The sequence below is a fragment of the Herpailurus yagouaroundi genome, unplaced genomic scaffold (assembly GCF_014898765.1).
Source record: "Herpailurus yagouaroundi ecotype Mexico unplaced genomic scaffold, PumYag 197, whole genome shotgun sequence".
Classification (NCBI taxonomy): Eukaryota; Metazoa; Chordata; class Mammalia; order Carnivora; family Felidae; genus Herpailurus; species Herpailurus yagouaroundi.
Genome location: NW_024412428.1, coordinates 1,249,836 through 1,273,047, shown reverse-complemented (window position 1 = coordinate 1,273,047; position 23,212 = coordinate 1,249,836). Strand labels below are relative to the sequence as shown.

Genomic DNA, 23,212 nt, shown 5'->3' with positions numbered 1-23,212 from the left:
AGAAATCTTGGCGATGCCTTCTGAAGAGTAAAAAATTCAAGCTGCACAGAAGGGTGTGCAGGGGAACGTAAAAGTTCCCTAAGCTCCTGTTCCATCTCTTCAGACACTTCTGTTTCTTGGGTGCATATATTAGAAATCTCTGAGCATAGGGACACCTGGGTGGCTCAGTTGGTTGGGCGCCCGACTTCGGCTCAGGTCATGATCTCGCAGTTGGTGGCTCGAGTCCCGTGTTGGGTTCTCTGCTGACAGCTCAGAGCCTGGAGCCTGCTTCGGATTCTGTGTCTCCCTCTCTCTCTGCTCCTACCCCGATCACGCTCTGTATCTCTCTCTCCAAAATAAATAAACATTAAAAAATATTAACAAATAATCTCTAGGCATATAAGAGCGTACGTCATGTTTATTTTTTATTTTATTTTTTTGTTTCTTTTTCAACATGTAAATATTTATTTGTGGGTAATCATAAATCAATGGGACCAGCACAAGACTGACACAGCCTCTGTAATGCTGATAGCAATTTTACGTTTGTAGATGCATCCAGCACACAGGATGTGTAGAACTGGTAGGCCCCAGGGCTAACCGAATCACATCTAAACCTTGTAGCTAGGACCAAGGGGTGACAGGGACCATGTTCTGAGGCTGCATAACTCTTCCCTCCCACCTCTCCCCAAAGAAGGACACATATCATTTTTTAAATGTATTTTTAAAAAACGGATTGGGGTGCCTGGGGGGTGCAGTTGGTTGAGCGTCCAGCTCCTGTTTTCGGCTCAGGTCATGATCTCACGGTTCATGAGATTGAGCCCTGTGATGGGTTCTGTGCTGACAGTGAATCCTGCTTGGAGTTCTCTCTCTCTCTCTCTCTCTCTCTCTCTCTCTCTCTGTGCCCCTCTATGCTCATGCGTGCATTAGTGCGCTCTCTCTCAAAATAAAAAAAGTATTTTTTTTTTTTACATCAGTGAAAATTGTACAATCCATATGTTCCTGTGCTATTCTCTGTTCACTTCATTGTAAATGAATTTAAAAATTCTTGGGGCGCCTGGGTGGCGCAGTCGGTTAAGCGTCCGACTTCAGCCAGGTCACGATCTTGCAGTCCGTGAGTTTGAGCCCCGCATCGGGCTCTGGGCTGATGGCTCGGAGCCTGGAGCCTGTTTCTGATTCTGTGTCTCCCTCTCTCTCCGCCCCTCCCCCGTTCATGCTCTGTCTCTCTCTGTCCCAAAAATAAATAAAAAACGTTGAAAAAAAATTTTTAAAAATTCTTTTTAATTGTAAATGAATTTTAAAGGAAGTTTGTTTCCATTTTGTGTGTGTGCATGAACAGATATAAAATGTAGGGTGTGTTTTGATTTTAGAGACATCCTAATGGAAAATGTATTCTTTTAATATTAATATCACATTCGTTTGAATAATAAACCCGAAGAGTGCTTTATTTGTTTATATTCTTGAATTTCCTTGGTTTTGTTTTCCTGGCTCACTTGAGCTCTTAGGGATTGCCCTTCGTGAGTCTGCATAGCGCTGACATAAGAAAGTATGGAGTACATATGTTAACTGATATTTCATAGAAAAATAATTTACTGTATCTTTTTTAAACCAAAATGGATTTAATAAATATAAATGCAGCTTTCATTAGAGATTCATGACTGGTTTTCATGGTTTTTATTGTGGTGGAATCTAGTTACTATTTTGAAAGCATCTACAAAATTGTAGCGCGATACCAAAAATTCTTATCTGATTCTCACATCAATCCTGTGAAGGAAATAGAAGAGATAGGAAGCTTAATAAAGAAAATCTGAGATTCAGAGATGGTAAGTGATTTGCCTGTGGTCACAGAGCTACTTTGGATCTGGAATTAAGTCTCTGGCCACTCATCCATTCTGGAGCATTTCTTCAGTATGTGTTTGCTAGGCATAATGCTCTGTGTGCTAAGGAGATAGGAGAAAGACCTGTCTAGAAAGGAGAGTATAGTCTAATGAGGGAGAAAGGCAAAACGATCAGCAGCTGATAAGTAACACAATGAAAGGCTAAAGTAGTGCTCTGTGAGAGTACGGAGGAGGGACAGCTGTCTCAGACTGAGGTGGGGACCTTGGGAAGAGCTCTTGGAACAGGTAATTTACCTTAAGCTGAGTTGTCAGTGGCCGACAATTTGGAAGTTTCCAGTTGGATAGTGGTATCTCAGGTAGAGGGATACATTTGCATGAAGGTCTGAGAGAACCAAATGCCGTACTTCGGGAATATTTGAACATTTGTTTAACAGTTGGTATTTCCTGAGCCCATCCTATGTATAAGTGCTTAGTGCTTTTATTTTTTTCTGATCAGTGATGCACATGTCATAAATTTAAGAATTTTGATTGTAGCATTTACTTTTTTTTATTGGAAAGATGCTTTATATTGAGTAAGCATTTTTATTTACTTCAGTTTTGTCTGCTGTGGCACTGGATATTAGAATACTGGCACTAGTATAATTCTTTTTTTAATATTAACTATAATTTATTGTCAAATTGGTTTCCATACAAAACCCAGTGCTCATCCCATCACCCACTAATATAATTCTTTTTTTTAAAAAAAAACTAGTGGGGAATTTTTATTTAAAATTCAGTTAAGTGTGTATTTTGCAGTTGGATTTGTGTTAAACTCCACTAATTGGAACATAGCCAGTGATCTGGAGAAATGGGAAAAGACCTTTGAAATCATAGATACCCCAAAGGCAGTTGATAAAGTTTAACAGCATTTTATGTAAAACTTAATAAACTAGGAATTGGGGGAAAAAAGTACAATAAAAATAGTGGTGATATTCTTCTTTTTCAGAGTTTTTTTTTTTTTTTTTAATGTTTATTTTTTGAGAGAGAGACAGAGTGCGAGCTGGGGAGGGGCAGAGAGAGAGGGACACACAGAATTCGAAGCAGTCTAACTGCTCATGAACCGTGAGGTTATGGCCTGAGCAGAAGTTGGACACTTAACTGACTGAGCCACCCAGGCACCCCGTGTATGCTGAACTTTTTTTTTTTTTAATTTTTTTTTCAACGTTTATTTATTTTTTGGGACAGAGAGAGACACAGCATGAACGGGGGAGGGGCAGAGAGAGAGGGAGACACAGCATCGGAAACAGGCTCCAGGCTCTGAGCCATCAGCCCAGAGCCCGACGCGGGGCTCGAACTCACGGAGCGCGAGATCGTGACCTGGCTGAAGTCGGACGCTTAACCGACTGCGCCACCCAGGCGCCCTGTATGCTGAACTTTTAAGAACGGCTGTCTACAGAATGGGTTTGGAAGTGGCAAGAGTCCTTTCTGTGTTTCCATATAGGTTGGATTTTTTACAATATAAAACATTGAATCACATATAATTAATGTCATTCTGATAAGATTGAATATTGCGTATGTTTTTAAAATCTGTGACTGCCTTCTTGACTGTTCATTTTTTATCTCAAAGAAAACTAAAAGCTGTATCATGGCTCAAGGTGAATAAAATTTAATTTATAAGTCAGGCCATCCCATTTCTGCAGATGTGTTTAATGGGTGCTAGTTAAGCATAATCTTGCCAGCAAATAAAATTGGGCTTTGAAACACAAGTTTGGAAATAAAATCATTAAGAATTTCAGGACGGTGACAGCTGAGTGTCACGTTAAGCCAGGGGCCCTGTTGAGGGTTGGACCCTGTGAGACTGCACAGGTCACACATCCAGGAAGCTGGCCTTTGGCTATAGCATGCTGGGCTTCAGGCCATCACATTTGATACGCTCCTTCCAGGCCCTTACGTGTACGTCTTCTCTTGGCTTGCAACACCCTTCTCCTTTTTCTGCCTAGTTAACGAATTCTTCAGATCTTAATGTAGTTGTTTGTTTTATTAAAGTAGCCTGACCACTCTTAGGGTACATTATTTTTTCGTAGCTTCATCCACTTTAGTGATATTTATTACACCTGCCATTTTATGCTGTTTATTTGATTATACAATTGACTACTGGATTGTAAGCTTCACGAGGACAGGGGTTCTGTTTGTTTTTGCTTATCATTGACTCATGGTTGTGTCTGAACCACATTGCCTGGCATATAGTGAGCATTTGGTAATAACTTATGGGCTGAAATAATATGAACAGACTGCTGTAGGGGAAGGCAGATAACATAGTAGTAGGTTTCAGAGGCAGATTACCCAGGTTTGAACTGAGGTTTTATTAGTGCTTGCTCTTTGCAAGGCTCTGAGTAAGTTTTGTCTTTTCGGCTTCTTAGAAACCTTCTTCTGCTTTTTCTCTGCATCAGCCATACTAGTTCTCTTTCAGTCTTTCTCCTGTTCTTCATTCTGCCTCAGGACCTTTCATGTATCTTTCCCTCTGCCTAGAATATCCTTCACTTTCATCTAAGCCTCCAGGTCTCTCCATGGTCACTTTCTCAGGAGGGCCTTCTTCAGCTTCCCTGAAAGGTGAGACTTATGTGTCCTACTCTTAGATAACTGTGTAGTTCTTTCATAACACCTAGCACATTTGAGATTTTACACTTATTTGTGTGATTAACAAATAAATGTTGGTCTCCTTTGCTAGACTCTAATATGTGGAAGCTTGTTTGCACATAGTATTTGCTCAGTAATATTTGTTGAATGAAAAAAAGTGTGTACAAATAAATGAGGAAGGGAGTACTTTGTGATGAGCCTAGGGAGGCAGGCAAGGGGCTGAGTTATCTTAAGGCCTTATTTGCCACAATAATTCAGCTTGAGTGTCCCCAGTAGTGTGACTTGTCAGATCTGTGGTTCCATATGTGAAAATCTGACTGAGGGAAGCAATGTGAGGTAGGAAGACCAGTTAGGAGGCTGTTAAAATTGTGCAGCAAAGAGATGATGAGATTATAAGCAAAAAGCTGGGAGGAGGGGTGGGGGACATTAATATTCTAAAAAAGTGTTTAACGCCACAGTGACTCTTATGGTAAAGGAGAGTGAATATATATTTCGGGGAAGCTGGGGAGTATCCTGCAATAGCTTATAGAAGCCCCAGATTTCTCAACTTTTTCCTGAGAAGTTAACAGAAATTTCATTGTGATTCATAATGTCTCTGTTTTAATATAAAATTATTTGACCTCACTCTGGATAAAATTAATAATGTTAGAAAGCTGGTCTGTCTTTATTCTGTGGTTTGTGGCTGGGCTAGAGGACTAATTAGATAACGGTAGTAGTGTGATAGTAAGCTACTTGGATGAGATATTAGAAAAGTCACCCTGTTGCTTTATTACACACATGAGAAATTGTTGAAATTTAGAAATTGAGTATAACAGAGCCGCTCTGGAGCCAGACTGTTTGGATTCTTCTTGGCTCTAACCTCCAAGTAGCTGTACGACATCTGGCAAGTCAGTTTACCTCTGTGCATCTGTTTCTTCGTCTCTACAATAGAAAAATCGTAATATCTGTCTCGTGCAGTTAATGTGAGAATTAAACGATTTCATTTACATTAAAAGGAAAGTGTTTAGGGTAATGCCTGGCACATGTACTTTAATGTATCGGATAGCATTGCATCAAAGCACATGAGTCAAGGTAAGTTTGTAAGTCAGCACTCGGGAAATAGTTGTTCAGTTGGTTAAATTTCTTCTAGAGTAGTGCCGGCAGAACTTTCTGGGTTGATGGAAATGTTTTGTATCTACACCCTCCAGTACAGTAGCGGCTAGTGACGTGTGGCCATTGAGCACTCGAAATGGGACTAGTGGCATGGAGGAGCTAAAATTTTAATTCATATCATAGCCACATGTGGTGGATAGTGACCTCCATATTGGGCAGCACACGTCTAGAGTGTGGCCCTGTATCTCTTTGCGTTCTTCTGATTGGTAAATACCGATTCCAGATTTCATGTAATTCTCATAGGTTCTGTCATTACTTCTGGTTATGGCATTGCCACTGTTAAAATGCAGTAGGTGCTGATGCTAGATGTCAGATGCTGTATCTTTAATAGGTTTTACCTTGTAATTCTGATCCTTGCTCTAGAATCATCAAAACAGATACTTTTGCAAACGGTGGTGGCACATAACATTGATGAAGAGAAGGTGACCGTGTGCCTTTGCATCATAATTATAACTTTTCTAGGTTTGTAAACGCTAATTAGAATGATCAAGACAGTGAATTTTTCATCACCTTTGTATACACACCTGCCTTGTTACACTTGCCCACTTGACAAACTCCATCAAGCAATTTTTTATGCACACCTCATTAAAGAGTAAGAATAAAAAAAGTGTCACATATCCTCTGAGCAGAACAACTTGATCCATGTTCTCATTACAGAGTATTGGGTAATGAGGTGATTCTTGTGTAATGACTGACGGGATGAGGATACTATCATTTCCTTCTTGTTCTTGGAAGTATATAGTTCATTCATTGATTCTTGTGTTCTCTAGAAAAGTAGGACAAGGTTTCTCATCTTTGCCACTGTTGACGTTTTGGGCTGGATAATTCTTGCTGTGGTCTGCTGTGTGCATCAGGTATTTTTAGCAGCATCCTTAACCCTGGTTCACTAGTTGCCAGGAGCACTTCCCAGTTGTGACAACAAAGGTGTCTCTAGACATTGCCAGACATCCCCTGGGGGATCAAAATTGCCTCAGTTGAGAACCAGTGATCTGGAACATTGTCATCTATAGACACAGGGTCTGAGGGTTTTTTTTAAGTTTATATGTTTATTTTGAGAGTGCATACAAAGGGGCAGGGAGGGCAGAGAGAGAGAGAGAGAGAGAGGGAGAGAGAGAGAGCGAGCGAGAGAGAGAGAATCCCAAGCGGGCTCTGCACTGTCAGCACAGAGCGTGATGTGGGGCTTGGTCCTGTGAACCCTGAGATCATGACCTGAGCCGAGATCAAGTCCAGACGTTTAACCGACTGAGCCACCCAGGTGCTTCTGAGATTACATTTATATGATCAATTTTATCATCATTAATAGAGTCTGTCCATTAGAATTTTCTGCAGTGATAGGATTTTCTATATCTGTGTTGTCTAATGTGATAACCGTTAGTAACACGTGGCTATTAAACACTAGAAATGCGGCCAGTGCACCTGAGGAATTAAAATTTTAATTTAATTTAATTTAAACTAATTTAAACAACTGAATGTGGCCAGTGGCTCCTGTGTTGTGTACATCTAGAGTGCTGTTCTTTTGTCTTTGTGCATCATCTTCTGATTCACCTCATAATTGTGTCTTGTCAGTTTTCTTTTTCTCATTATGGGAGGAAAAGAAAGAATTCTGAAATCTCAGCACTATTCAGCGAAACCTAAAATAAAATAAAGACTATTAAAATGCTGTTTCCAGGTTTCTTTTATACCTTTCTTGAAAGGTCATGCTTTACAATGAGCAAGGTAGTAAAAAAAAAAAAAAAAAAAAAAAAAAGAAAGAAAAAGAGGCTAATATAATAGTGTTGATTTATTTTGCTATTGCATTACTTTTCTAGGCGATTTAATCATTTCTTACTTTTAAATTTTGTTCTTATTTTAGCCTTAACATAGTTGGGAATAATTGATGAGTTCTGATGACATAGTCCTTAGAATGGTGAAATGACAAAATATTTCAAGATATTTAAAAATATGATTGCTGGGGGTGCCTGGGTGGCTCAGTCGGTTAAGCGTCTGACTTCGGCTCAGGTCATGATCTCGCATCTTGTGATTCAAGCCCCACGTTGGGCTCTGTGCTGACAGCTCAGAGCGTAAAGCCTGCTTCGGATTCTGTGTCCCCCTCCCTCTCTTCCCCTCCCTTGCTCTCTTTCTCTCTCTCAAAAATAAACAAACATTAAAAAAAAAGTAATAAAAATAAGATGGCTAAGATCCCATTATGAATCTTAGAAAAGGGTCTAGTAGGTTCATAAGTGACTTCAAATTAGAATGAGTTTGATTCTAATTTTTATTTTTTTTTATTTTTTTTTATTTATTTTTTTAATTTTTTTTTCAATGTTTATTTATTTTTGGGACAGAGAGAGACACAGCATGAACGGGGGAGGGGCAGAGAGAGAGGAAGACACAGAATCGGAAACAGGCTCCAGGCCCTGAGCCATCAGCCCAGAGCCTGATGCGGGGCTCGAACTCCCGGACCGCGAGATCGTGACCTGGCCGAAGTCGGACGCTCAACAGACTGTGCCACCCAGGCGCCCCTGATTCTAATTTTTAAAAAGTAAATTTTCTTTCTATTCTTTGAAATACCTCTAAGAGGGGCACCTGGGTGGCTCCATCAGTTAAGCTTCTGACTCTTGATTTCAGCTAGGTCGTGATCTCACAGTTTGTAAATTTGAGCCCTGCATGGAGCTCTGTGCTGACAGTGTGGAGCCTGCTTGGGATTCTGTCACTCCCTCTCTCTCTGCCTCTCTCCCACTCACACAGACTCTCTCTGTCTCTTTCAAAATAAATAAACTAAAAAAAATTTTTTTTAATACCGCTAAGAAGAAACAAAAATTACAAAATAGCCAGCATTAGAAATAGTTCTTAAAAAAAAAAAAAAAAACCAAAAACTTGCTTCTTAGGGGCTCCTGAGTGACTCCATAGGTTAAGCCTCCAGCTCTTTTTTTTTTTTTTTAATTTTTTGTAAGTGGTTATTTATTTTTGAGAGAGAGAGACAGAGTGTAAGCGGGGGAGGGGAAGCAAGAGAGGGAGACACAGGAAGCAGGTTCTAGGCTCTGAGCTGTCAGCACAGGGCCTGACGTGGGGCTCGAACCCACAAACCGTTGGTCCCGACCTGAGCTGAAGTCAGATGCTTAACACTTAACTGGCTGAGCCACCCAGGTACCCAACTCTTGAGGTCAGCTCAGATCAGGATGTCACTGTTGGTGAGATCCAGTCCTGCATCGGGCCCTGCACTGGCAGCACGGGGCCTGCTTGGGACTCTTTCTCTCCCTCTCTCTCTGCCCCTCTCCCGCCCTCTTGCGGTCTTTCTCAAAAAAAAAAAAAAAAAAAAAAAAAAAAAAAATTTTAATAAAAAACAATTTAAAAAGAACGTTCTTTAAACAAAAAAATGAGTCCACAGGACCCTGATGGTATACTAACACTTGTGGATAGTTTAAGGGAATGCCTTTATTGTCTCCACATTAGTGTGATGTTTGTTATGGTTTTTTTGTGAATTCTTTTTATCTGGTTAAGGAAGTTTCCACTTATTCCTACTTTGTGAAAAGCTTAGCCATGGATCTTATTAAACATGTTTCTGCATTTTTTGTGATGACATATCTTTCTCTTTTAATATGTTAATGTGGTAAAAGACATCAGTTTTCTAATGTTAACCCAGATTTGTAGTCCTGGGATAAACTAATTTGGTCACAGTGTACATTATTATTTTTATTTTTTTAAAATTCCATTGTTGTATTTAGTATGTGAACTCTCAAGATTTTTCCATCTCTGTTCATGGGTAAGGTTTGCCTGGAAGTTTCACGTTGTTCTCATCTGATTTTGGTTATCTGCATATTTATGATGATATGCTAACTAAAATGGGTCAAAGAGTGTTCTGTCTTTTGTATTCTCTGGACATTTGTGTTGTAGGATTGGAATGATTTATTCCCTGCTGTTTGGTAAAATCATCTGGATCAGGAACTTCAAGGAAAAACTATTTTTTTTTTGTTTTTAAATTATTTTTTTCAACGTTTATTTATTTTTGGGACAGAGAGAGACAGAGCATGAACGGGCGAGGGGCAGAGAGAGAGGGAGACACAGAATCGGAAACAGGCTCCAGGCTCTGAGCCATCAGCCCAGAGCCCGACGTGGGGCTCGAACTCATGGACCACGAGATCGTGACCTGGCTGAAGTCGGACGCTTAACCGACTGCGCCACTCAGGCGCCCCAGGAAAAACTATTTTAAACTGATTTGATTTATTTAATAGTTGCAGGACTGTTCAAGTTTTCTATTCTTTTTTTTTTTTTTTTTTTTAATGTTTACTTATTCTCAAGAGAGAGAGACATAAAGAGACAGAGTGTGAGTGGGGGAGAGCTACAGAATCGGAAGCAGGCTCCAGGCTCCGAGCTGTCAGCACAGAGCCCAATGCGGGGCTCGAACTCACAAACTGTGAGGTCATGACCCGAGCCGAAGTCAGACGCTTAACTGACTGAGCCACCAGGTGCCCCTCAAGTTTTCTATTCTCAAGTTCGTTTTGTTATATTTTTCTAGGAATTTGTCTATATCACGTATGTTTTTATGTTTATCACTATACAGTTGTTTGTTATTTTTTCACTATCTCTTTATCGTTCAAGACCCAGGTAGTTACAAGCTTTTTTAATATTGCCTGTTTATAAATTGTGTTCTCCCTCCCTTGATTAATCTTGTTTTATTAATTTTATTAGTCATTCCACAGAAGCAACTTTTGTTTGCTTTATTTTTTATTTTATTTTTTTGCTTTTTTATCTTTATTGTACATATTGTATATATAATTTCTGTTTCATCATTTTCTACTCTCTAATATTTCCTTCATTCTGTTTTCTTTGCGTGGGTTCTGCTATGGTTTCTAAGTTCTTACATTGGAGGTTTAGCTTGTTGGTTTTAACCTTCTTAATTTCCAGTGCAAGCATTCAAAGCTATGCATTTTCCTCTTGCACTCAACTTGCATATCACAGATTTTTGCTACACCATATTTTGGGTCAAGGGTGGCTCAGTGGGTTAAGCATTTATTTACTCTTGATTTTGGCTCAGGCCATGATCTCACGGTTTCATGAGTTTGAGCCCTGCATCAGGCTCCGTGCTGACAGGACAGGGCCTGTTTGGGATTCTTTCTGTCCCTCTGTCTCTGCTCCTCCCCTGCTCACACTGTCTCTGTCTTTCTCAAAAATAAATAAATAAACTTAAAAACAACGAAGTATTTTTGGGTTCATTTTTAATGTTTTCCATTATTGTTTCTTTCATCTTTGAATTTTTCTAGTTTTTGTTTTTAGTCAGGTTCTAACTTAATTGCTTTGTGAGAATGTGTTACGTATGTATCAGTTACTTAAAATTTGTTAGAATATGCCTTATGGCCTAGAATATTCTCAGTTTTTGTTCAGCATATATTTGAAAAGAATGTGTGATATCCAGTTAAACATGCAAGTTATGTATGTCCCTTAAATCAAGCTTGTTAAATCTTTTTGTCTCCATAAGCTGGCAGTTACCAAGAGAGACATTAGTGGATTTGTTGGTAGTCCTCTCATTTTTGCTTAATTGATATTTGAGACTGTGTATTATTTACATACTACTTCAGTGAACCCTTTAATGATTATTAGATGACCCACTTCTCTTTAGTAACATTTTATCTTAAATTCTTTTTTTTTTTTTTTTAACATTCATTTATTTTTGAGAGACAGAGAGAGAGCAGGAGCAGGGGAGGGGCAGAGAGAGGGGGAGGCACAGAATCTGAAGCAGGCTTCAGGCTCTGAGCTGTCAGCACAGAGCCCTACATGGGGCTCCAACCCACGAACCATGGAGATCATGACCTGAGCTGAAGCCGGACCCTTAACCGACTGAGCTACCCAGGCACCCCTCTTAAATTCTGGGGTTTTTTTCCCTGCTGTTATCATAGTTACATCAATTTCATTAACTTCTTTTGATTAGAGAATTTGCTTGGTACGTCTTTTTCCAGCCTTGATTTTCAGCCTTTCTATGCCTTTGGTTTTTTTGTATGCATGAAGTTGGATTTTTTTTATCCAGCCTGACAATCTGTTTTTTTATCTACAGTTTAGTTTATCTTATTTATTTGTGATTACCGATAAATTACGTATTTTTGTTGTCTTTGTGTGTGTGTGGTTCTTCCTTTGCCTTCTTTGAGAATTTGATAATCTTTTGTTCCTCCTTCCATAGTTTGGGTGTCTAATGTGCATGTTCTTTATTTTCTATTTTTATTCTTTTTTTTTTTTAATTTTTTTTTTTTCAACGTTTATTTATTTTTGGGACAGAGAGAGACAGAGCATGAACGGGGGAGGGGCAGAGAGAGAGGGAGACACAGAATCAGAAACAGGCTCCAGGCTCTGAGCCATCAGCCCAGAGCCTGACGCGGGGCTCGAACTCCCAGACCGCGAGATCGTGACCTGGCTGAAGTTGGACGCTTAACCGACTGCGCCACCCAGGCGCCCCTCTATTTTTATTCTTTTATTGACCATGGCAGACGTTTTAGCATGTGTACTCCATTTAGTTTAAAGGTAATCTGTATATACTGTCTCAGAACAGTGCAAGAACTTAAAACCACCTCTCCTGACTTACATGCTATATATTTTCCAGAATCTTAATCATCTTTTTTTTAATTAAGTTTATTTATTTTGAGAGAGAGAGAGAGAGAGAGAGAGAGAGAGAGAGAGACAGCAACAGCATGAGTGGGGGAGGGGCAGAGAGAGAGACAGGGAGAAAGAGAATCCCAAGCAGCATCCACACTGCTAGCACAGAGCCCAGTGTGGGTCTGGAACTCAGGAACTGCAAGGTCATGACCCAAGCTGAAATCAAGAGTCGGACGCTTAACCGATTGAACCACCTGGGTGCCCCTTAATCACCTGTTTTAATTTCACAAATTAATCATTTAAACAATATCAGTATTTGCTTAGATTTATTCACATAGTTAATTTGTCTATAATCCTTTGCATTTAAGGCTTTCCATCCGCTATCATTTTCCTTCTTCAGAATTTCCTAAAGGAAGTGTGTGTTTCGGTAGTAAAAGTTTTTATTTGGAGGAACATATCTTCAATTATATTTTAATCCTTGGAAGATGTTTCCTGGATCTACATTTCTAAGGTAATAGTTACTTTCCATCAGTACTCTGAAAATGTTGTTTTGTTTTCTCTCTAGTCTGGTTTCCCCTTGCTTTAGGAAGTTGTACTTTTAGTCAGTTACTTCTTTGAAGGCAATCTTTTTTTCCTTTGGCTGCTTTTAAGATCTTTTGATTTTTGAATTCGTCAGTTTCACTGTGGTATCAGTAATACGATTTCTTTTTTATTCTGTTTGAATTCATTGGGTTTTTAGTGTTTCTCATCAATTTTGGAATTTTACAAACTTGCAAATTTGGAATATTTCCTGACATTTTTCTTTTTAACCTTTATTTTTCAAAGTTGTTGCCGGATGCTGTATCAGTCAAGATCTTGGCAGAGGAACACTCAAAGGGATAATTGAGGAGAGTTAGTGAAGGGACTGTTGACAAAGGTTGGGGAGGATACGTGTAAGGGAACCACAGACGATGGAGAAGTCATTGTTGGGGCCTGAACGGGCAGGGAGGGAGAGTGGAGAATCTGAGAGAGCTACAGCTGTAGGAGAGAGCAGCCTGACAGGCGTTTGGTGGAGAAAAGGAGCAGCTGGGGCTGGGGCAAGGAAGCCTGGAAGATACAGTTTCTGGAGGTTAGTTTCCTGGGGCTTTCGCCTTCACTTTGTTGTCCAAGACTCTTAGTATTTGTGCCTTTCTGCATTCTTCATAATTTTTCGTCTTTTCAGTTTTCTCCTCAGTGTGTTTAATCTGCCTTTTAATCTATCCATTGAGGTTTTGCCATCTTGGGGGGCATATTAATGTACAATAAAATTCACAGATCTTGGGTGTCCAGTTTGACAAGTTTGGACAGTTGTATGTATATCCCTGTAACTACCCTCTAAAGAAGATTTATGTCTATAAATACTTAAGTTTCTTTTGTTATGTTGATCCTAAGAGATCTGTTGTGTTATCTTGCTGCTTTTACTATTTTTTTTTTTTAATTTTTTTTTTTCAACGTTTATTTATTTTTGGGACAGAGAGAGACAGAGCATGAACGGGGGAGGGGCAGAGAGAGAGGGAGACACAGAATCGGAAACAGGCTCCAGGCTCTGAGCCGTCAGCCCAGAGCCCGACGCGGGGCTCGAACTCACGGACCGTGAGATCGTGACCTGGCTGAAGTCGGATGCTTAACCGACTGCGCCACCCAGGCGCCCCTGCTTTTACTATTTTTAAGTATAGTAAAACCTTGGTTGGTGAGCATAATTCATTCTGGAAACATGCTTGTAATCCAGAACACTTGTATATCAAAGCAAATTTCCCCATAAGAAATAATGGAAACTCAGATGATTCGTTCCACAACCCCGAAATATTCATATAAAAGTGATTGCAATACTATAATATAATACAAAATAATAAAGACAGTACAAAATATAGGGGCGCCTGAGTGGCTCAGTCAGTTGAGCGTCCGACTTTGGCTCAGGTCGTGATCTCGCAGTCCATGAATTCAGGCCCCGCGTCAGGCTCTGGGCTGACAGCTCAGAGCCTGGAGCCTGCTTTGAATTCTGGGTCTCCCTCTCTCTCTGCTCCTCCCCCACTCATTCTCTGTCTCTGTCTCTGTCTCTCTCTGTCAAAAATAAATGAACGTTAAAAAACATTAAAAAGAAAGTACAAAATATAAAGAAAAACAAATTAGCCCGCACTTACCTTTGAAAACCTTCGTGGCTGGTGTGAGGGAGACAAGGGAGGAGGGTTATTGTGTAGGACGACTTTGACTATCACTGCCAGAATCACTGCTATCTGTTGGCTCAATGGAATCTTTTTCTGCACAGGGCCATTGTATACACTCGCATGGATGTTGACTACAGCACAGTATTAATGCACTCTTGTCATGTACTGTATTTAACGTAACTGGCAATAAGGCAGCAGAGGAAAGGGTCTATATCTGCAGGCGCTTGACCTAGAATGAAGCAAAGCATTCCTAAGCTTTCTCTTGTCTGGAAAAGCAAAGGACTGTTTATAGGTGCTTTGAAGTGACAAAAAATAGACTAGTGCCAGTTGTGGGCGCCTTCCAAGCGTTCTGAAACATCACTGATTTCTGCCAAACACCGCGGCCTGAGAGCAAGCATCTGAGCGTGGGCGATGATCACCCACAATCCCACAGTGAGACAGACAGACAGACAGAGAGAAGAACCATTGACTCAGTATTGATATGTGACATTCGGCATCGCGTACTATTAGCGCTGCAAGACATCGCTTGTTTATCAAGTTAAGGTTTTTAAGAAATGTTTGCTCACCTTGGGGAACACTCAGAGAGCAAGTTACTCACCATCCAAGGTTTTACTGTACTTTCACATTGTTGTACAACCATCACTGCTGTCTCCCAACATTTTCCCGTTATTCCATACTAAAACTGTATAACTCATTAAATAATAACTCCTTATTTCTGCCCCCGCCCCACCCTAGGTAACCGCTTTTTACATTCTTTTTCTAGTTTATTTTAGGTACCTCATATAAGTGGAATCCTATGGCATTTATCTTATGTCTGGCTTATTTGCCTTACAAAATGTGTCCAAGATTCATACCTGTTGTAGCATGTATCAAAAATTCATTCTTTCTTAAGGCTGGATATATGCCATTGTTTGTGTATATTTATTACCTTTTCATTCATCAGTGGGTGTGGTTGTTCCATCTTTTTGGCTATTGGGAATAATATTGCTATGGATATTGGTGTGTGGTCTCTTTGAGCCCTGTTTTGAGTTCTTTTGAGTATCTTCCTAGATGTGGAGGGCTGTCTTGTGTGGTAATTCTGTGTTTAATTTTGTGAGGAACTGTCATACTATCTCTCATAGTGGCTGCGTTAAAAAAAAATCTGCATGTTTTACATTTACCACTAATAATGGACAAGGGTTCCAATTTCTCCACATCTTTGCTAACAACTGTTATTTCCTTTTCTTTCTTTTTTTTCCTTCCTTTTCTATGTTAGTCATTCTCCTAGTAGATGTAAAGTAGAATGTCACTAGTTTTGATTTGCATTTCCCTAATGATTAGTGTGATGCTGGGAAGGAATCTTTATATTTGCTTACTGACCATTTGTATGTCTTCTTTGAAGGAATGTATATTCAAGTCCTTGCCCATTTTAAATTGGGTTTTTTGTTTTTCTGCTGAGTTTTAGGAATCTTTATAGATTCTGGCTATTAATCTCTTATCAGATACATGATTGGTAAAAAATTTTTCCCAATCTGTGAATTGACTTTAAAAAAAAAATTGCTTTTTTTAACATTTATTTATTTTTGAGAGACAGAGAGAGAGAGAGAACGAGCAGGGGAGGAACAGAGAGAGAGGGAGACACAGAATCCGAAGCAGGCTCCAGGCTTTGAGCTGTCAGCACAGAGCCCACTATGGGGCTCGAACCCACGAACTGTGAGATCATGACCTGAGCTGAAGTCAGTCGCCCAACCAACTGAGCCATCCAGTCACCCCTCTGTGAATTGACTTTTTATTCTGCTGATAGTATCACTTGATCTGTAAAAGATTTTATTTGATTAAGTCTGCTTCATACATATTTAGGTTTTTTAAACATTTTGTATCATGTTTCTGAATATTTGTGAGTTTTGTTGATTTGATTCTTTAATGTGTGGTTCTGCAGACCCATGGTAGCTTGTTTCTTCATGTGTTTAAACATGTTTGAATATTAGCTCTTGGAAGTGTTTCTGGAAAAGTCTGAAGCCTGGATTATGGTGCATTACTCCAGGTGCCTTAGGTGCATGACCAACATAGGACTACTTTAAGTTTATTGGCTTGAAGTTTTGGGACCACAAGGGTGCTGTTGAGATGAGGCAGGAAACCTATTTGAAGGCCTGTTCTTGGTTATCAGTTGTCTGAAGTAATGTTCCTTCTCATCTGTCATTAAGATCCAAACTAGCAAGTTGCTCTCTCCCTCTCTCCCTCCCTTTCTCCCTGTTTTTGTTTTTTAATGCTTTATGCTTACACTGAGGACCCCAGCTTTATGTGGAGGGGTGTCCTATTAGATCCCCACCTTAGGAGGGCCCTGACCGTATATCTTATGTCTTCTGTACTGCTTGGGTAGCCATCAGAATGGAAACTCCAGGTCACCTGAAGTTGACAAATGTCTCTAGGGTAAATGCATGAGTGCCATTTTTTATCTTTGGATTCCTGCTTTGGTTTTTCTTTGTTTTTTTGTTTTTTTAGCTTCTGAGGATTCCTTAATTTCTTGTAAGCTCAGCAATACATTTAAAAATATAGAAATATTTTACCCACATTATTTGATTTGATTTTAGCAGAAGAGTTGTTCTGGGTATCCAGTCAGGAGAGCTGTGAGGAATGGCTCATTTTAAAAAATGCACGAGTATGAGAACAGTACAGGTCATAACCATGATCTCATCTCCTGGGCTAGCAAATGTGAATGTAGCCATTTTGCGTACAAACTTAAAAATAATCTATTGAAGCTGCCTATGGGTCCCTTTTATAAGATTTTTTTTTTAATATTTATTTTTGAGAGAAAGACCTGGGGAGGGGTAGAGACCAAGGAAGATCTCAGGTGGGCTCTGTGCTGACGGCAGAGAGCGAGCGCCACGCGAGGCTCAGAGTCACGAACTGTGAGATCAGGACCTGAGCCAAAGTCAGACACTTAACTGAACCACTCAGATGCCCTGGGTCCCTTTTAGGTACCATTCTCCAGACTCTGCTTCTTCATCTCTAAAGAGAAGCATGCTTTTAAGATTGTTGATCCTTGGGGCGCCCAGCTGGCTCAGTTGGTGGCGCACTCAACTCTTGATCTCAGGGTTGTGAGTTCGAGCCCCACTTTGGTTGTAGAGATTGCTAAAAAATAAATCTTTAAGACATTTTTTCAAAGGGGCACCTGAATGCCTCAGTCGGCTAAGCATCTGACTTCGGCTCAGATCATGATCTCACAGTTCGTGAATTCGAGCCCCGTGTCGGGCTGTGTGTTGACAGCTCGGAGCCTGGAGCCTACTTCGGGTTCTGTGTCTCCCTCTCTCTCTCTCTGCCCCTCCCCTGCTTGTGTGCTCGTGTACCTCCCCCCTCCTTCCCTCCCTCCCTCTCTCTCTCTCTCAAAAATAAACATTTTAAAAAATAATAAAAAAAAACCAGTAAAGTAAAATTGTTTTTCCTTACCTTCCATGTTTTTACACTTTGTCCACAAAGGAAAATAAAAATACTACCATACTTTTGAGTTTTTGAAGTTTTACCTAGATGATATGTTGTATAGGTTCAGTCATTTGCTTCACTCAGAATAATTTTCAGTTTAGCCACTTTGGTAAATGTCGCTGTAGTTTGGTCTTTAACTGTATGACTGTACTACGATATATTCCCTATTGATGGAATTCAAATTGCTACTCTTTTTTATTTGTCTGTTATGGTAGTGCTGAGGAACATCTTTATGTGAGCTTTCTTTGTGTGGGGGAGAGGTTCTCTAGAGAATAAATGCCTAGAAGAGGACTTGTGCATACCTTGCTGTTCAGGGCCATCAACTTTTTCTAGGTAATTCCAAAATTCCAAATTAATGTTCCATTTTTACATTGGAAAAATGCAGGCTGACAGCTATCTACGGTACTCCCAAACTTCTTAAACTCTTGTTTTTGTACTCATTTTTTTTAATCTGCATCATTTTTCATTCCCCCTCAGAAACAGTAGCTTACTGTTTTAATTGCATTTCAGTGGTTTCTAGTGGGGTTGAGTATGTTCTTAGGCTTATTAGCCATTTTTACTTTCTTCTCTGTGACTTGTCTAGCCTGTAGTTCATTGGCCATTTTTCTATTACATTGTGTAATTGGTTGGATTGGATTAGGCAACATGTAACCCCAAAGTCCAGTAACATTGTCTTTTTGAAAAGGATTATTTTCTCTCACCTAAAGCGTGGAGATAAGGTGATCCGACGATGGTCTGATGGCTTCCAGGGTAGCACCGGCGGCTCATGCTGCTGCTTTCTTTCCGTTTCTGTGTTTACAGTTCGTAGCTGGTGTCTTCTGTGGTCCGAGACGGTCAGTAGAGCTACAGCCACCATATCCATCTCCAGGGGGTAGGAAAGAAGATCCATGGGCAAGAGAAAAATGTGTTTCAGCTGAATCAGCTGCCTTGAGGAAGTCCTACCCCAAGCTTTGTTGATGTCTTATTGGCCAGAACTTCGTCCCTAGTCCCGCAGGGCACGAAGAAGTGTTACTCAGCGAGGCGCGGTGCCTCACGCTCAAGTTCTTGACTGAGGAAGAAGAGGGGGAGCTGTCAGTTTCTGCTGCAAGTTGTCTTTTGTGGGAGTTTTTATGTTCCGAGTATCAGTCTTTTGTTAATTATATTCAGTGCAGTTATTATTGCCTCCTAATCTGTGTCTAGTCTTTTCACTTCCAGTTAATGTTGAAAAGGTTATACTTTTAATATAGTCGAATAAAAAGGATTTGTGCCCTTTATTGTTTAAAAAGCTCTTCCCCACTCTGACATACTCTCCTACGTTTTCTTCTTAATATTCTGTTAAAAACTTTAAAAAATTTTTGCTTTTCATCTTTCAGTCTTCCATTCCCCTAGAATTTATTATATGTATGATATGAATTAAATATCTGACCTTTTGTTTTTGCTTATAAATAGCCAACTTTCTGGTGCCATTTGTTGTACAGTCTAACCTTTCCTCACTATTTTGTCGTATGTCCTGGGTCTGTTTCTGGGAAGTCTCTCTGCTCCCTTGTTTGTTTCTCCTGTTCTAATACTACTTTTAAAAAAAATATTACTGTGCCTTCGCAAGTGTTTATATCTGGCTCTGTAAGACTCGTATTCTTTCTTTTTTTAAAGTTTTTGTTTAAATTCCAGTCAGTTAACATACAGTGGAATATTAAGTTCAGGTGTACAGTCAGTGATTCAGCACTTCCTTGTCACAAGTATTCGTTACAAGCGTGCTCCTTAATTTCCATCACCTATTTAACCCGTCCCTCCACCCTCCTTATTCTTTCCTCAGGTTTTTAATAGTTTTTTTCGAACCTAAAATTACTCATTTTATTCATTTATGACCTATAATATTTTAGTAGTTTCGGATGTACAATATAGTGACTCAGTATTTGTGTATATTGTGAAATGATCACAATTAATGCCTGTTACCGTACGTAGCTACTGAATCTGTTTCTTATGATGACAACTATTAAGGTCTGCTCTCTTCGTAACTTTCAAATACACGGTATGTTATTATGAATTGTAGTTAGCATGCTATACATAACATCCTCTTGACTTATTTATTTTATACCTGGAAGTTTGTACCTTTTGACCCTCTTCACTCTATCATCCCCCTCTTCCTTAGAACCCCCAGTCTGTTCTCTGTATCTAGGAGGAGCTTGGGGTGGGTCATGTTTTTTTGTTTTTGTTTTTGTTAGATTCCACATGGAAGTGAGATCTTTATAAGTGAGTATCTTTCTCTGTTTCACTTATTTCCCTTAGTATAATGCTCTCAACATCCTTTTTTCTTACTTAATTTAACTCTTTTTGGCCTTTTTCTTACATGTCTTAGGACCACCTTGTCACCTTCTGAAATGAACCTTATTGGGATTTAAAGTGGAATTGTATCAATTATTGTAGGTTAATTTGGGGAGACCCGTATGTGTATTTTTAACTGCAGTTCTCATACCATTATGAGATGCATTCATTAGCATCATCAGATGCTAGGGACCCTGACTTGCCTGGAGGTGTCTTTGCCTGGAAATTTCCTAACTATTGTGCTGCAGAGACGGGATTAGAAACCAGGTCGTTTTGATATCTTGTTCTTTTAATTAAAGGGGACCGTAAGATTGTTTGGAAGGATTTTTAAGGTAGGGTAAACCTGTTTGTAAGCAGAAAGCAGGGCGCCATTACTAAGTATAACTTTAAGACAAGCTAAAGAGAGCGAGGGGGCGCCTGGATGGAGTGGCTCTTGATTTCATCTTAGGTCAAGGACTTGTTCTTCATGGGTTTGAGCCCCGTGTCAGGCCCCGCCCGCACTGACAGCGTGGAGTCTGCTTGGGATTCTCTCTCCCCTTTCTCCCTCTCTTGCTCTCTGCCCTTCCCCTCATGCCCTCTCTCAAAAGCAAATAAACTTAAAAAAAGAAAGAGTGAGAAGAGATGAGGGAAGAAATGGGGTTGTATGTGAGGGGGAGCCAGCAGGGCAGGGATGGGAGGAGGATTTCGAGTTCAGAGAAGGTTGAGGGGAAGGGAGTATTTTGTTAAGAAATTGGAGAAGGGGATAGGAGAACCTTCCTTTTGAAGGGGAAGCCACATAAAGGAGCTAATCATGCAAGAAGGCTTTCACTTTGGGAAAGTAAAAATAAGGTCATTTTGTGAGAGACTGGAGTAATGGGTGTCGTGAGATGAGAGGTTTGAGAGGAAAATAGATTTGAAAAGACAGCTTTTGGGGATATGCTGTGAAATTGCAAGAGATTAATTAATTAGGGCACATCTTTCAAATTTGTTTAGCTGAAAAGGTCCAGTAACTGGAATTTACTCTTTTTGGAATACCATGAAATACATTAAAAAAAATTTTTTTTTTAATCCTTATTATATTGAGAGAGAGGGGAACAGAACGTGAGCAGGGGCAGAACAGAGAGAGAGGGGAAGACACAGAATCTGAAGCAGGCTCCAGGCTCTGAACTGTCAGCACAGAGCCTGATGTGGGGCTCGAACTCAAGAACTGCGTGATCAGACTCATTAACTGTGGGATCACGACCTGAGCTGAAGTCGGACGCTTGACCGACTGAGCCCCCCAGGTGCCCCTGGTATGAAACATTTAAAGTAATAAAATGTATCATTTTGTGTTACGGATTTAAATTTAGGTAGGAGCAGTGTTAATAAGTTCCAAAGGTTTAAAAGGAAAGGTTAGAGAGAGGAAACTAAAAATTGAACAATTCTTAATTTATTTTTTCATGTTTATTCACTTTTGAAAGAGAGAGACAGAGCACAAGCAGGGGTGGGTCAGAGAGAGAGGGGGACACAGAATCCAAAGCAGGTTCCAGACCCTGAGCTGTCAGCACAGAGCCCGATGCGGGGCTCAAACTCATGAACCGTGAGATCATGACCTGAGCCGAAGTCGGACGCTCAGCCGACTGAGCCATCCAGGCGCCCCAAAACTGAACAATTCTTAACTTAAAATTTTCCGTGAATGAGTCAAAAACTACTGGTAAACATGTTTTTGGGTAGTACATCTGTGATTTTCTAATTTGAACATTAAACCATGCTCTCTCTCTCTCTAAAAGATGAGGGAGCCTGCTGGAAGCTGGAGGGTGCTGGGTCCCTGGGTAGTGCGTGGAATTCTAGTTTCTCTTCCTCCTTTCTCTGTATATTGGGCTCAGAGATTTCACTGTGTCTCTGTGTGAATACGGACAGTTAGCATTTACCAACATGTATCTGTCTACTTTCTCTTGTTTAAAAAAAAGAAAAAAATCTTTAAAAAATGGGGTTATAGGAGGTCAGCAAAGTTTGAGACGTTTGGGTGGGCATTTTGACAACATGGCTTCTCCTTCGGCATGTTTAACTGTGATGTTTAATGGACATCCTTGCAGTTGAAGATGACACTTTTAAAATAAAAATTCTCTCCTGATGATGACTGAAGCCCCGCCACTCGCAGGGAGAATCAGCAGAACCTGTAGGCTCTTATTTGGAATCGACATTCTCTTGTAATTGTGTTCCTGTTTATTTTTCAATTTGCTTTTTGTTTCACCGGAAAGGAAAGATGCTCAGTTTTAAACGTTGAAAGTGTACAAGTGGCTTTGTTACGATACTAAATGTGTACACGCACACAAAAAGGAAAGATGAGCGAGCGATTAGAGCGAAGAAAATTTTTATTATGCGTTGTGTGGCATGACTTCCAAGTTTGTTTTCTACTTTTGTAGCTTGTTTCCTGTCTACAAGTCGTGCCTGATTTTTCAGTCTGACTTTCATATCCTCTTTTCATGGTCCTGTAAACGATGATATTTACAGTAAGCCTAGAATATTGTTTGAATTTCTTTGCGAGTTATCCAACAGAAATTAGCCTACTCAACTATGTCTCCTCGTTAGTAATACTTAAGAGAGTCAGATCAGGGGCTTTGGTGTTACACAGACTTAAGACCAAATTCTGCCTTTGATACTGTGATCTTGGGTATGTGACAGTCTGTGAATCTGAGTTTCTCCATACGTAAAAGAGAGGCAATAATTCGTACAGGGATGTCGCGGTGATTAAATGAGGCAGTGTATGTAATTTAGCACTCTGCATGAGGACTAAGTGGTGCTGTTGTTGTTCTCGTAGCTCTCCAGAGAAAGAAAGAGTCTAAAGGTCTCATAGGATTTGGCACGTGGAGTTTCTGACTTTTTGAGGACGGGTTTGCATGATGGGAGAAGCTAGAATGCAGTTAGGGGAGGCAAAAATGATAGACTCATAATTACTTGTGTGATTTGATTAATGTATGTCTTTTGTAAGACCCAGAATTCCGTCAGGGCGGAGATGGTTCTCTCTACTCTTGTATCCTTAGCTTCTGCATGCTGCTTAGATTATAGTCAGCCCTCAGTAAACAGAAATCGTTTGGTACTTCTGGTTCTCCTGATGCCCCCCCCCCCCCCGGAAAAAAACCCCTCATATTAAACATGTCATTTAAT

General features: G+C 40.1%; 1 protein-coding gene across 3 annotated transcripts in view; it reads left to right on the top strand.

The window, feature by feature from the left end:
* XPO4 (exportin 4) overlaps nt 1–23,212 on the top strand; it is a 117,848-nt gene that overhangs the window by 3,825 nt on the left and 90,811 nt on the right. The gene's annotated exons all lie outside the window — the stretch shown is intronic.